Genomic DNA, 12,782 nt, shown 5'->3' with positions numbered 1-12,782 from the left:
TAACCTGACAGAATCAATAAAAAAAAAAAAGTAGAGAACTCAACGAGAAATCAAAAATCCAGATATGAGACACACAAAAGCTAACTTAAAAAAGAGACACGATTTCAGTAAATTTCATCGACACTAAAGAGGATTGAATCGTAATCTAAACAGAGCAATTTATTAAAAAAAATACCCATATCAGAAGCGTAATAATAACACACATGAGATTCCAAAAAAATGAAGTATAAAGAAGACGACATGAGAGATAAGGTAAGCATTTAGGGTTTCTCCTGATCTTGAATGGAGCGATAGAAAGATATAAATATAGACATTTTTGGTTGGAGAGGTGCTGTTGGGATTATGGTTCTATCAAAGCAAAAGTAAATGCATGATTCTAATGTATGTTCAAAACAACGATTATATTGTATATTGTTAAGCAAATGAAGTCAAAGTTACTAATTCAAATAGAAGATCAACCTTGGTGTTAAGCAAATCCAAATGTGTTGCAAGCTAGTGTGACCTTTCTACCTTAATGGTTCCTTTAAATCTCTTTCAACCAACATCAATGTCACGTGGTGAACTTCTCCATAGGTGGGATTTAGTTCCAACATTCTTGTGAGTAACCAATTTACCTCCAATTTACACATTTGAAATGTGCCTTGCTTATCTTCTGTACATCTCCATAAAATTCAAAAAAGGAAGATAACCGGTATACGGAACATACATGCTCAGCCAACATTGCCCCATGCTAAAATAAGCATTAGTAGTCCATGTAGTAGGACAGTAAAAACCCAAGAAAATAGAGGAATTGTTTGGAAAATATTATGTAGAAGGGAAGTGATATTTCCACTTAACGAATTTATTCATCAACAAAAAATGTAATTTCTAAGTGGAAATATCACTTCCCGTAAAATGCAAGAAAATCAAGAAAACAAAGGAAATGTTTAAAAATGATTAATGATTTTGCATATGGATTTTAAGGGTAATTTCCATGAGTTTAAATGAGTTTGGTAATTTGCAGGAGTTTACTTGTGTACTAAAATGTCTACTAACTTCTTTTTATCTAAAAAAGCATATTATTGTTTTTTTAAGTTGCCCAAAGGAAGTGAGAAGTAAAAAAAAAAAAAAAAAACTTATTTGATTAAACCATTAAAGCAGCGGCCTTGGCCAAGGTTAAAATGTAAATACGTGCATTAAGCTTCCCCGTCTGTCCTAAAAATCACTTATCCACCTTGCCTCTAACTTTCATCTCATTGCAACAACTTCTTACACTAAAACATGTATTATCACACATGAAATTAATACAGAACTTTAAAAAAAAAAAAAAAAAAAATCAACCTTAAGCATAAAAGACATGCCTTTCTTTTTGAATATCAACTTTTCCATTCTATTACACCAAGTACAACCATTGGGAAATCCCTAAATAAGAAATCAAATTAAAAAAAATCATTATTAAAACCCTTTCAACACACATTTAATTAGATATGTTTAAAGTAGATTACCATTTGTTGGGGTCCCTTCCTTATTTGTGGATGCCTCTCTTTAGTGGCACAGTCAACACCTTCTTGAGCTTTCCCTATAACCTCATCACACGTCATGCCTTTATTTCTTAATTCATAGTAACTTTCAACATGTGATGAGATCATCTGGTAAGCACACACATACACAAATATTTGTAAGATCACCTGTTAAACACTCACAAATAAGTGCATACATGTTATTTCACATCAAAATTACACAAGAATGTTGTTATATTCTTCAAACAATAATGAACGTACATATCACCATTTTTAGATTGTTGAAATGTAAAAGATAGCAAAAACAAATGTGAGTTTTTTACTTATGTTTTTTTTTCAGATCGGTTGAAATAGTAAATATACAAAGAAGCTACCTTTTATAGATCTTTGTTTCAAAATATGCTGAAAGAAAATAAATATAAAAAATAGTTAATTTATAGGAATCTTTGTTTGCAGATCTACCAAAATGTGGACAAAATACAAAAAAATAGTTATTGCAAATATTTGTTTCTATAACCTAAAAGTCACCATAACAACCATTGTAAAGTCACTATAACAACAACCTGAAAGTCCACAAACCACATGTTAAAAATTGGGGTATAGTAAGGTTTGAAATTCTGAGAATTGTGTAAAACACATTCAGATTAAAACATTTGGGTGGTACTCCAATATTCTTTAATTGAATAAGACTCAAAGAGACAAGAATTTAGAATGCTTTGATGATAGTTTCGTCCGAACCGAAATTATGATCTTTGTCTGAAAACTTTCATATCACAGTTTCACACTGTAATAAACTATAAAAACCGAAATAAAACGGAAGACTGGATAAGGGTCAAACAATGGTCAATTCTCTAAAAATACAATTTTCGCCTGTACCAGCCAGGGGCTGCCGCCCCTTGGACCCCGCTCCCAGGGGCGCTGCCCTCGAACCCCCGTTCGTTTAGGGGCTTTGCCCCTAAATGACAGTGGATTTTGAAAACTTGATCAAATTTAAACAAATGTATACTCCACATCTTTCTTACTTGTTTAATATTTATCAAGATCACCTTTGGTTAACAAAGTAATCCAATTACACTTAAATAATAATGATGATAACAAATCACCAACACCACACATGATGAAAGGTAAACAGAGACCTTGTTGTAGCAGATCTTTTTAGCATAAAATGAGAACAAAAAACCTTATAATAGAAAAGGTTGAAGCTTAATATTACGTTTTAAATCATAATTTATGAATGCAACATCTTTTTAGCCATTGTGGTTCGTCAAAAACTGAAAAAATAAATCTTTCAAACAAACAAATTTAAAAACAGAAAAAAAAAAAATAGAAACACGGCAACAACTAATAACAGGTGATGGGTTTGAATATCTATTACTCGCATTGGAAGCCTCAGGGTGGAGGTCATTGCGTCAATAAAAAAGGCGCAAGTTCGATGTCGGATTTCATTTTCGATCATCAAGTAAGAAGGCGCAAGCAAATGGAGGTCGTGGTGAGTGCAATGGTTGTGCATTTTCATACATTTTGATGTATGTAATTTTTGTGGTTAATTCTTAAAAATTAATTTTCACTTGCCATTTTATGGTAATTTTTGATTTTCTTAATTAACTAAAATTATTTATAGGTTTTTACAAAGTAATTAATGTGTCATTAATTTGTTGCTTTATATTTTCAAATTTGAATATGTTTTTTTTTTATATTCATAATTGAAAATTGGCATGCATATTTTAAAGTTCACTCTCATTTTGAAAATTTATATCGTCATATATAACTTTTTTTTAATCAACCCGTGTATTACACGAATCTCACACCTAGTATATATATAAATAGGTAGGTTCAAATGTTTCATACATCTATTATTTGGTAAAATGTACTTGATAATAATTTAGTAAAAGTTAAATTATTATTTAACCAAATAAATATAAATATTATATGATATCCATAATTATATGTGTATTAATTGATATCCATAATTATTATTCATTTTTTATGAAAACTAATTAAATTCGTTATTAATGTAACCAATAGTATTCTTTTAGAATGGATTCGTATCTACAAGAATCAAAGTGTATTCTAGCACAATACACTTTGGTTCTTCATATTCCATGCAACTTTATTGTATTTGAAGTGATTAAATATTCAAATAAAACACGAACCAATATTTAAAAATCTAGATCTGAATTTATTCTGAAACTGTATAAATTTTTTTAAATATATGACAATATGGCTTATATTTCGGAAATAAGATTTATAAAAACATTTTTTTTTAAAAAAAAGTATCTTTAATGCATATTTATATTTTTTATGCATACATATCTTTTAAAAAAAATATGCATATATACATGCATATAATTTTATTTTTATTTTTATTTTTTTGCATTCCTTTTAGATATATGTACAAAATGCACATGTGAAATTTGATAATTAAATTCATTGTAGATAAAAACTTTGTTGGTTCTCTCCCTCAATTTAGTTCTCCATTGATCTAGCCTCTCTCTCTTTCTCTTTATCTTTCTCTCTCTCTCTCTCTCTCTCTCTATATATATATATATATATATATATATATATATATATATATATATATATATATATATATATATATATATATATATGGAAAAGTTCAATAAATAACCATTATTAATCAAAGAATCAAGAAACCACTCTAAAACGTCGGAATTTGAAACGATCAACGGCAAAATGAAGAGTTGTAAGTTTTTACAATGGATGCGCATACACCAGATTATAACAAAGTCACTTCATTGCTTTGTTTTTTGAAATATTTGTAATTGAAAAAATTTAATAAATATATCAAAATTTATATTTTTGGTACTCTTTAAACATAGATTCATATTGATTTAAAAAGAAAAAAAAAATACAAATTTAGTACAAATTCATATTGTGAATCTGCTCAAATTCACAGTATTTGCAGTTTATATTCACAATGTGAATAAAAAGTAACGAAGTCTTTTTTTAATCATAAATGATTTTTATTAATAGATGAAAAAATTGAGATTTTCGTATAATTGTCTTTTTTATACAAAAATAACTTAAATATTGAGAAAACAACAAAAAGAAGTGGGTTTTTTTTTAAAATAATTTGGTTTTTTATATATCAATATCTTTCTCTATGGAAAGAGGGATGAAAAATCATGAGCAACGTCTATTCCTTTTTTTCCGATAAAACGTGATTTAAAAAAATTAAACAAAAAAAGATTTGAGTTTTTTGGTAAAAAGATGAGTTTGATGGTATAATCTGGTGTATGTGCATTTAATGTACAAGTGTACATATATTCTTTTGGCCATTGATCGCTTTAAATTTCATGCCTAACAATTGATTTATTGTTCCTTATTAATAATGGTTCTCTACTACACACACACACACACACACACACACACACACACACATATATATATATATATATATATATATATATATATATATATGGTTAAGTTAACGTGAGACCTTCATATTTTGTGAGACATGGGGCCGCAATCCTAATCATTCTATTTGGAGTTCAAAAAAATATTTTTAAAATGAAAAACAAATAAAAAATTTCGATTTTTTTTAAAATATTATTTTCATTATTTATTTTATCCACAAAAATAATAAGTAAATAAATAAAATTGCAGTTTTTTTTTCAAAATATATATAAAATATTCTAATAGAATATTATACTGTAAATATTCAAATCAAATTTTTAGAATTTTAGAATATTATACTAGAATATTAAACTATAAATACTCAAAAAAAAATCTAATAGAATATTAAAATATTCTAAAAAATCTAACAATTCAAATATAATATTAGTATATTTTAACATATCTATCAAATTTAGAACAATATTAGAATATTCTAACATTCTTAAAATTCGATTTGAATATTAAAGTGTAATATTCTATTAGATTGTTTCACTCATATTTTGAAAAAAAAAAAAAAAAACGGTGATTTTTTTATCATGCAAATCTTGAGACGATCCTTAGTCCTAACTAGCATGTGATTCATAAATTCATAAAACATATCATAAATCATGTATGAGTATTTTGGGAAAACTTACTTGAGCTAGGTCGATTTCTTGCACCATACCCTTTTCTTTTATTAGAGAGGCTTTTTATAAAACATTTATTTTTAAAATATATTTTTAACAAACCCTTAGTTTGAGTTCAGACACACTCGAGATTACATCCAAATCTCTCAAACTAAGGCTCTGATACTAACTTGTAACGTCCTAAAAATTAAGACCAAAAATTTTGTTTTTAAATTAATTAAACTTTAATATAATAAACATCACAAAACCAAGATAGAAAAAAGTGTGTCAAATACATAGTGAAACACCATAGTAATCACAAAAATACGGAACGAGGTGATGTGTGCATTGCAATCATCACGAGCTCTTCCCTTTTGATCCAGAAGTACCTGAAACATAAAATGAAAACCATATGAACAAAGCTTAGTGAGTTCCCCAAAATACCACATAGCATACATAATAAACACATAATGGAATCCACTCTACATGCATCCCTATCTAAAATGCATGCTCTTGGTCGATTGACCCACAATAACCCAAAACGAATCCATTCTGCGTGCAGTCCGAGGTAAATTTGTAATGAAATCCATGGTAATCTCCTCCCATTTCCAAACGGGAATATCCAACGTCTGCATCTTACCATGAGGTCACTGATGCTCGACCTCAACTTTACTGCAATTAAAGCACCTCTCCACATACCAAGCCACATCCCACTTCATGCAGGGTCACCAATAATCAGGACAAAGATCTCTATACATCTTCGTTGCCCCGGGATGAATGGAGAATCTCGATTTGTGCGCCTCCTCCATCAGAATCTGACGCACACCACCCTAATATGGAACCCATACCATCCGATGAAAAGTCAATAATCCATGTCTATCCTAATCAAAGGAAGCCACTTAACCCACTATGCGCTTACTCTTCCAGTGCTCTTCCTTCATAGCCTCGATCTGAGCCTCACAAATCCACTCCAAAAGCTGAATAACCACAGTCATCCTCAAAAAATATCCCACATTGGGGTTGTGGCGACCTTGTGGCTGAAAGCATCGCACTCATTGGCCTTCCCCCGGTGGTAAAGGATCTCATAATCATAATCCTTCACCACATCCAACCACCGGCGCCGCCTCATATTAAGATTCGACTGATCCATTAGATACCTCAGGCTCTTGTGATCCGTGTAAACAGTACAATGGATCCCATAGAGGTAATGTCACCAAATCTTGAGGGCGAAAACCATAGCCCCCAAGTCTAAATCATGTGTTAGATATTTTACCTCATGAGGATTTGGTTGCCTCAAAGAGTAAGCGATCACACGACCCCTCTGCATCAAAAATTCCCCCTAACTCATGATATAAGCATCATAATAAACCACAAAGTCCTTAACACCCTCCTACAGGGTCAAAATCAACGCCTCACACAATCTCTGCCTTAGGGATTCAAAATTTGTCTACTGCTCAGGCCCCCAGGAAAAAGTAACGGTCTACTAAGTCAATCGGGTCAGAGCAACTTCTATCTTGGAGAAATCCTAGATAAGTCTCCGATAGTAACCTACTAAAACAAGAAAACTCCAAATTTCAGATCGAGATGTCGAAACCTCCCACCACATCACGGTCTCGATCGTGGTCGGATCACCCAGAATACCGTTCTGGTTGACAAGGTACCCTAGAAATTGCACCTCGTGCAACCAGAACTAATACTTGGAGAACTTTATGAAAAGTATCTCTATCCTCAAAGTCTCCAAAACCTCTCTCAAGTGCTCCTCACCGCAGGCGTATCCGCCTTGCCCTCAGTAATCTGTAGAGTCACAAGAACGGGTGGTGCCACCAGTCCGACTGAAGTCAAACTCGGACAATGGGCCTTCTTGTGGCCCCTATGATTACAATGGAATTGAATTAGTTTAGATGCTGGGGTGGTGGTGGTAGTAGCAGTGCAATCCCTGCTAATATGACCCGTCCGACTGCACTTGAAATAGCCAGAACCACCCACCCTGCACGCTCCATCGTGCGCCTTGTCACACTTGCTACAGTGGCTCCGACCCTACTGGCCTCTTGATATGGAATCAACTACCATGGGCCTCTTTCCTAAACTCCCTGAAACCTGAGCCTAATTTGGTTTCCTTTTCTTCTCCATCTCAAGATCAATATCCCTCTCCATAACTCTCGTAATCATATCATCCAGTGTCCTACAACTCGATCGGCTTACAAACTGCCGAATGTCACTCCTCAACATCTCATGGTACCTCTACTTCTTCATCTACTCGTCTGCAACATACTGCAAAACCAACAGTGCCCTCTTTCAGAACATGTCGGTGATCTCAGCCACCATCTTAGTAGTCTGGAGAAGGTCCTGAAACTCCCTCGCTAGCTGCTGCACCTCAATCACTGGTGCAAACTCTGCTCGGAACCTAGTCGTAAAATCATCGAATGTCATCGAATTAACAGCCTCATCACCAACCAAGCACCCAACCTCCTCCCACAACTCTCAAGCTCTATATTTTAAAAGACAGTAAGCAAGTCTCTCGTTTTCCCCCATCGGGACATCTGCTGGTGTGGAAGGAGTTAGCGACATCTGCTAACCAATTCCTAGTCGCAATGGTGTCCTTCTCCCCGTAGTAATCTAGATCCTCACATGCTCGGAACTCCCTGAAGGTCAGTAAATGTTTCCTAATCAAAGCGACCATGTTAGAACGAAAAGAGCCAAGACACTCCTCCAACACTTCCATGATACCCTCCTTCATTGTACCAAAGATCACAGGAGTCTTCTTAAGTATGTTGTGGGTAATCTCATACAAAATGAACTCCCACATCTAATCATCCAGCTTCCCGACTCCAAAAAATGAGCCTGAGCCTTCACCAACAACAAAACCCCCAACTGGTCTGCCTGGAAGAGTCACCATACTGAAAATAGACCATATAAACCATCAGAAAACGCATCAATATATATATATATATATATATATATATATATATATATATATATATATATATATATATATATATATACATATACATATATATATATATATATATATATATATATATATATATATATATATATCGAGGAGTCTAATATTCTACAAGCTCCATGGTTTCGTCGCAGTTCTCCTTGTCTCGAGTATGGATTCTCTGCTTCAAGTAGTATGGGCACATACTACCTTCCACATCTATCTGTACATTCCTCAATGATTTCTTTGATTCCTCCAAGTCACTCCTTATCGACACAAATAATCTCCTTAAAAAAGGCTCCCACCACTAAATCTCTTCCTAGGTTTTCCTTTGGGAAATCACCATACCATTCTCCGCCATCAACTGCAAAAGGAACTCTTACCAACACCCTCTAACTAGCTTACAAATACAATTACATATCATCGACACTAGATAATTTTTCGAATGAAAGGACTCACACTACAACGATTGGACTTAAACAAGAGCTACGCGACTTAACCTTCTAAAATTATTTAGTTTTCATAATATTTGACTTAACATATTCGCTTACTAGTTAGCTGATGTTAGTGGGAACTCCTAAAAAGCACAATGCAAGCCGCATTCGAGCATCAAGTAATCAGAATCAAGCATAACTTAATCAGGCCATCCCATCACTAACTGATCAGTACTAGCATGCAAGTCTACAAGCTCATATAATAGTATTAAAAAGGCATCTCTCCTACCATTCTACCATGCAAATCTTGAGTAGATCCTTGGCCCTAACTAGCATATGATTTAAAGATTCATAAAGCATATCATAAATCATGTATGAGTATTTTGGGAAAACTTACTTGAGCTCGGTTGATTGCATACACCACACAGTTTTCTTTTATTAGAAAACCTTTTTAAAAAACATTTATTTTTGAATTGTTTTACCTAACCCTCGATTTGAGTTCAGACTAACCCGAGAGTATGTCTGAATCCCTCAAACTAAGGCTGTAATACCAACTTGTAACATTCCAAAAAATAAGACCAAAAATTTCATTTTTAAATTAATTAAACTATATTCTAAACATCATCAAAAAACCAAGATAGAAAAAAGTGCGTCAAATACATCGTGAAACATCAGAGTAATCACAAAAATGCAGAACGTGGTGGTATGTGAACTGCAATCATCCGAGCTCTTCCCTTTCGAAAAAAAGTACCTAACACATAAACTAAAAAACATAAGCACAAAGCTTAGTGAGTTTACCAAAATACAACATACTATACATAATAAACACATAATAGGCCCCCCTCAGCATCGAGCCCTGCTTGGTATACAGATCTATTAGTCATCAGCCCCGCCTAGCATCTGGCCGGGGTATACATATAAACATATAAAAATATAATCATACTACAAATGCGATAAATACAAAGATAATAGCATACAAGATAGTCATCGGGCTCCACCCGGTATTAGTCCTTGCCCGGTAAGCATACAAGAACATAACACATGCAAGAGTCACTCAGACATCTAGCATCCTAACATAATAAACCATGGGCCAACATTGGTGCCTCCGACCCGCTAAACACACTGAGAAACTCACCTCTAGTTGCTGAGTCACTCAACTGAATCTCTGATTGCTGGGCTGGAAAATCCCCGTGCTATCAAAATCAATAACATCCAATTATTGATTGGATTTTGACCCATTACAAAAATTCTATGCTATTTGGCCCATAACCAGGGTAAAAGACCATTTTACCCTTTATCTAACTTGGCCCAAAGCTAAGGCCTAAAGCAACCATTCAAAAGGCCCAAATCCTAAAGCCCAATTTATGGCCTAATTTTCAAAATTAGGCCCAATACCCATCATGGAAGCCCAAAATAGAGGTCTAATGGCCCAACTAGGCCCAAAATTTTCAAATCCACACCATGGCCCACTACCGAAGATGGCCAAGCCCAAAACACCCCCCAGTTGAGTACATAGGACGTACTCAGCTCGTATGCCCATCGTATTCCCCTCTCTACATTTCTTCCTCATTAAGCACTTTAACAGTTAAGCCCTTTTTCCAAACTCTTTGATCTGGTCCCTAGAGGTCACTTATCATGTAAAGTAGGCAACTTTACATACATGCATGGTTTAATGGAGCTCAAGAGCTCAAAAAGAGCTTAAAAAAGGTCTCAATACATGCATGGATCCAAATACCCCATAAAATTGACATTTTTATGAACATAGGGATTGAATGGAGCTAACATCTAGCATCCATTGCTTCTGGAGAAGATCAAAAGCTTAGCGTTAACACAAAAGACTCAAAAGTTCACAAAAAACACCATAAACTAGATCTAACATAGATGATCATCAAGGTAAGAGTGTTTTACCTCAAATAGATTGCAAATGATAAGCTAGCCCTAGATTTACAAGCTCAAGCCACACCTTCAAATGTTCCTCTTCTTCTTCTCCTTCACAAACCACCAATAAGCACTCTTTCAAGCTTAAAACTCACCAAATCACTCTAGGGTTTCATTTTCTGGGACAAGGAGGATGGAGGCTGGTCATTAGAGGTCCAAGATAAGGTTTAAGACATTTAAATATGGCACAAACCCTAAAAATTAGGGTTTTCCCCAACCTTGCATACGACATGCATACTCCATGTACGGCTCGCGTACTTGGGTGATATCTACGATCAGGCATCGGGCTAGTACAACAAGTATACCACTTAGTATGCCCCATGTACTATCTGATGGACCAAAATAAAAGGTTTTTCAATAAAGGGTTAAAAGTGGAACTTACCAAATTTGAGTGTTACAATCCTAGGAAAAGAGAAAAGTGATAGTCGATTCAAGGAAAACTATACAGGAAATTCATGGCAGGCCCATACCTTAAATGCTTAGAAGATCACGAAGCTTTAGAAGTCCTAAAAGATGTACACGAAGGAGAGTGTGGCAACCACACCGAGGGCATATCCTTATGCTCCAAAGCATTAAAAACAGGATATTATTGGCCAACAATGAAAAAGGATGCCTTCATGCATTCCCAAAGATGTGATGCTTGTCAGAGACATAGAAACATCCACCATCAACCACCAGAACTGTTGCGTCATATCGTTTCCCATTGGACATTCATCATAAGGGGAATGGATATAGTCGACAAGTTACTAAAAACTCCTGGTGGAAAATTGTTTATGTTGGTAATGATAGATTACTTCTTGAAATAGATATGGCCCGAAGCCTTTGTTCAAGTACGAAACAAAGAAGTAGTCTCTTTTGTCAAATGTAATATCCTGACCAGGTTCGGGATCCCTGCTAAGATCATATGAGATAATGGATCCCAGTTCATAAGCAAAAGGACTAGAAACTTTGGTGCAAGTTGGGAGATTAAAATGATAATGTCCACTCTTATTCACCCTCCAGGAAATGGTCAAGCTGAATCCAACAATAAGATCATAGTTAACAATCTAAAAAAGAGGTTAGATAAGAAGAAAGGAAGATGGGCACATAAACTTCCTCTCATCCTATGGACGGATAGGACCACTTTAAAGGCGATCACTAACCGAACTCCATACTCCTTGGTGTTTGGAACATAAGTCGTGATCCTTACTGAAGTAGTAATCCTAACCACAAGATATCAATTGAAAGATCAAGAGAACAACGATAGGATCCTAGCCCATGATCTTGAAACAATTGATCAACTTAGGGATCTTACCGGGATCCACATTGCTGCTCATCAACAAAGGATCTAAAACATATAACAAGAACATTAAAGTCAGAAGATTCTAGGTAGGTTACTTGGTACTCAAGAAAACATTCCAAAATACCAAGGATCCTAGTGCAGGAAAATTGGCATCTAAATGAGAAGGATTGTTTTGTTGGATAAGGTGTCTTAGTCCACAACTATATTTAGTATGGACTTGACCCGACTTGGCATGGCCCATTTGGATTGCATTGCATCTCAACAATTGGATAGACAAAATGAGAATAAGGACACTTATGGTTTGTTAATATATTATAAACTCTAATATATTAATATGAAATCATATTATTTAATTAGTATTGATTCAAGAATTAATTTGGAATTAATTTTGTGATAAAAAAGAGACTAATTAAATATATGGAGATTGATTTGTAAATCATTCATTCTTATATAGTGGGCTTATGATCCATGATTCACTAGATTGGGCTAGGACCATTTGGTTGCTCCATGGATGCTCCACAGAGGTTAAAACCCATGGATCACAGGGGAAATGAAAAGTCATGCACATTAGGGTTTGCATGGTGTAACCCTACATGTGACACACTATATAAAGAACCTCATGGTAAGCAAAATCGGCCACCAAGACAAGAACAAGGAGAGCTA

This window comes from Lactuca saligna, chromosome 4 (assembly GCF_052625555.1).
Source record: "Lactuca saligna cultivar CGN05327 chromosome 4, ASM5262555v1, whole genome shotgun sequence".
NCBI lineage: Eukaryota > Viridiplantae > Streptophyta > Magnoliopsida > Asterales > Asteraceae > Lactuca > Lactuca saligna.
This window is presented reverse-complemented; position numbering follows the sequence as displayed.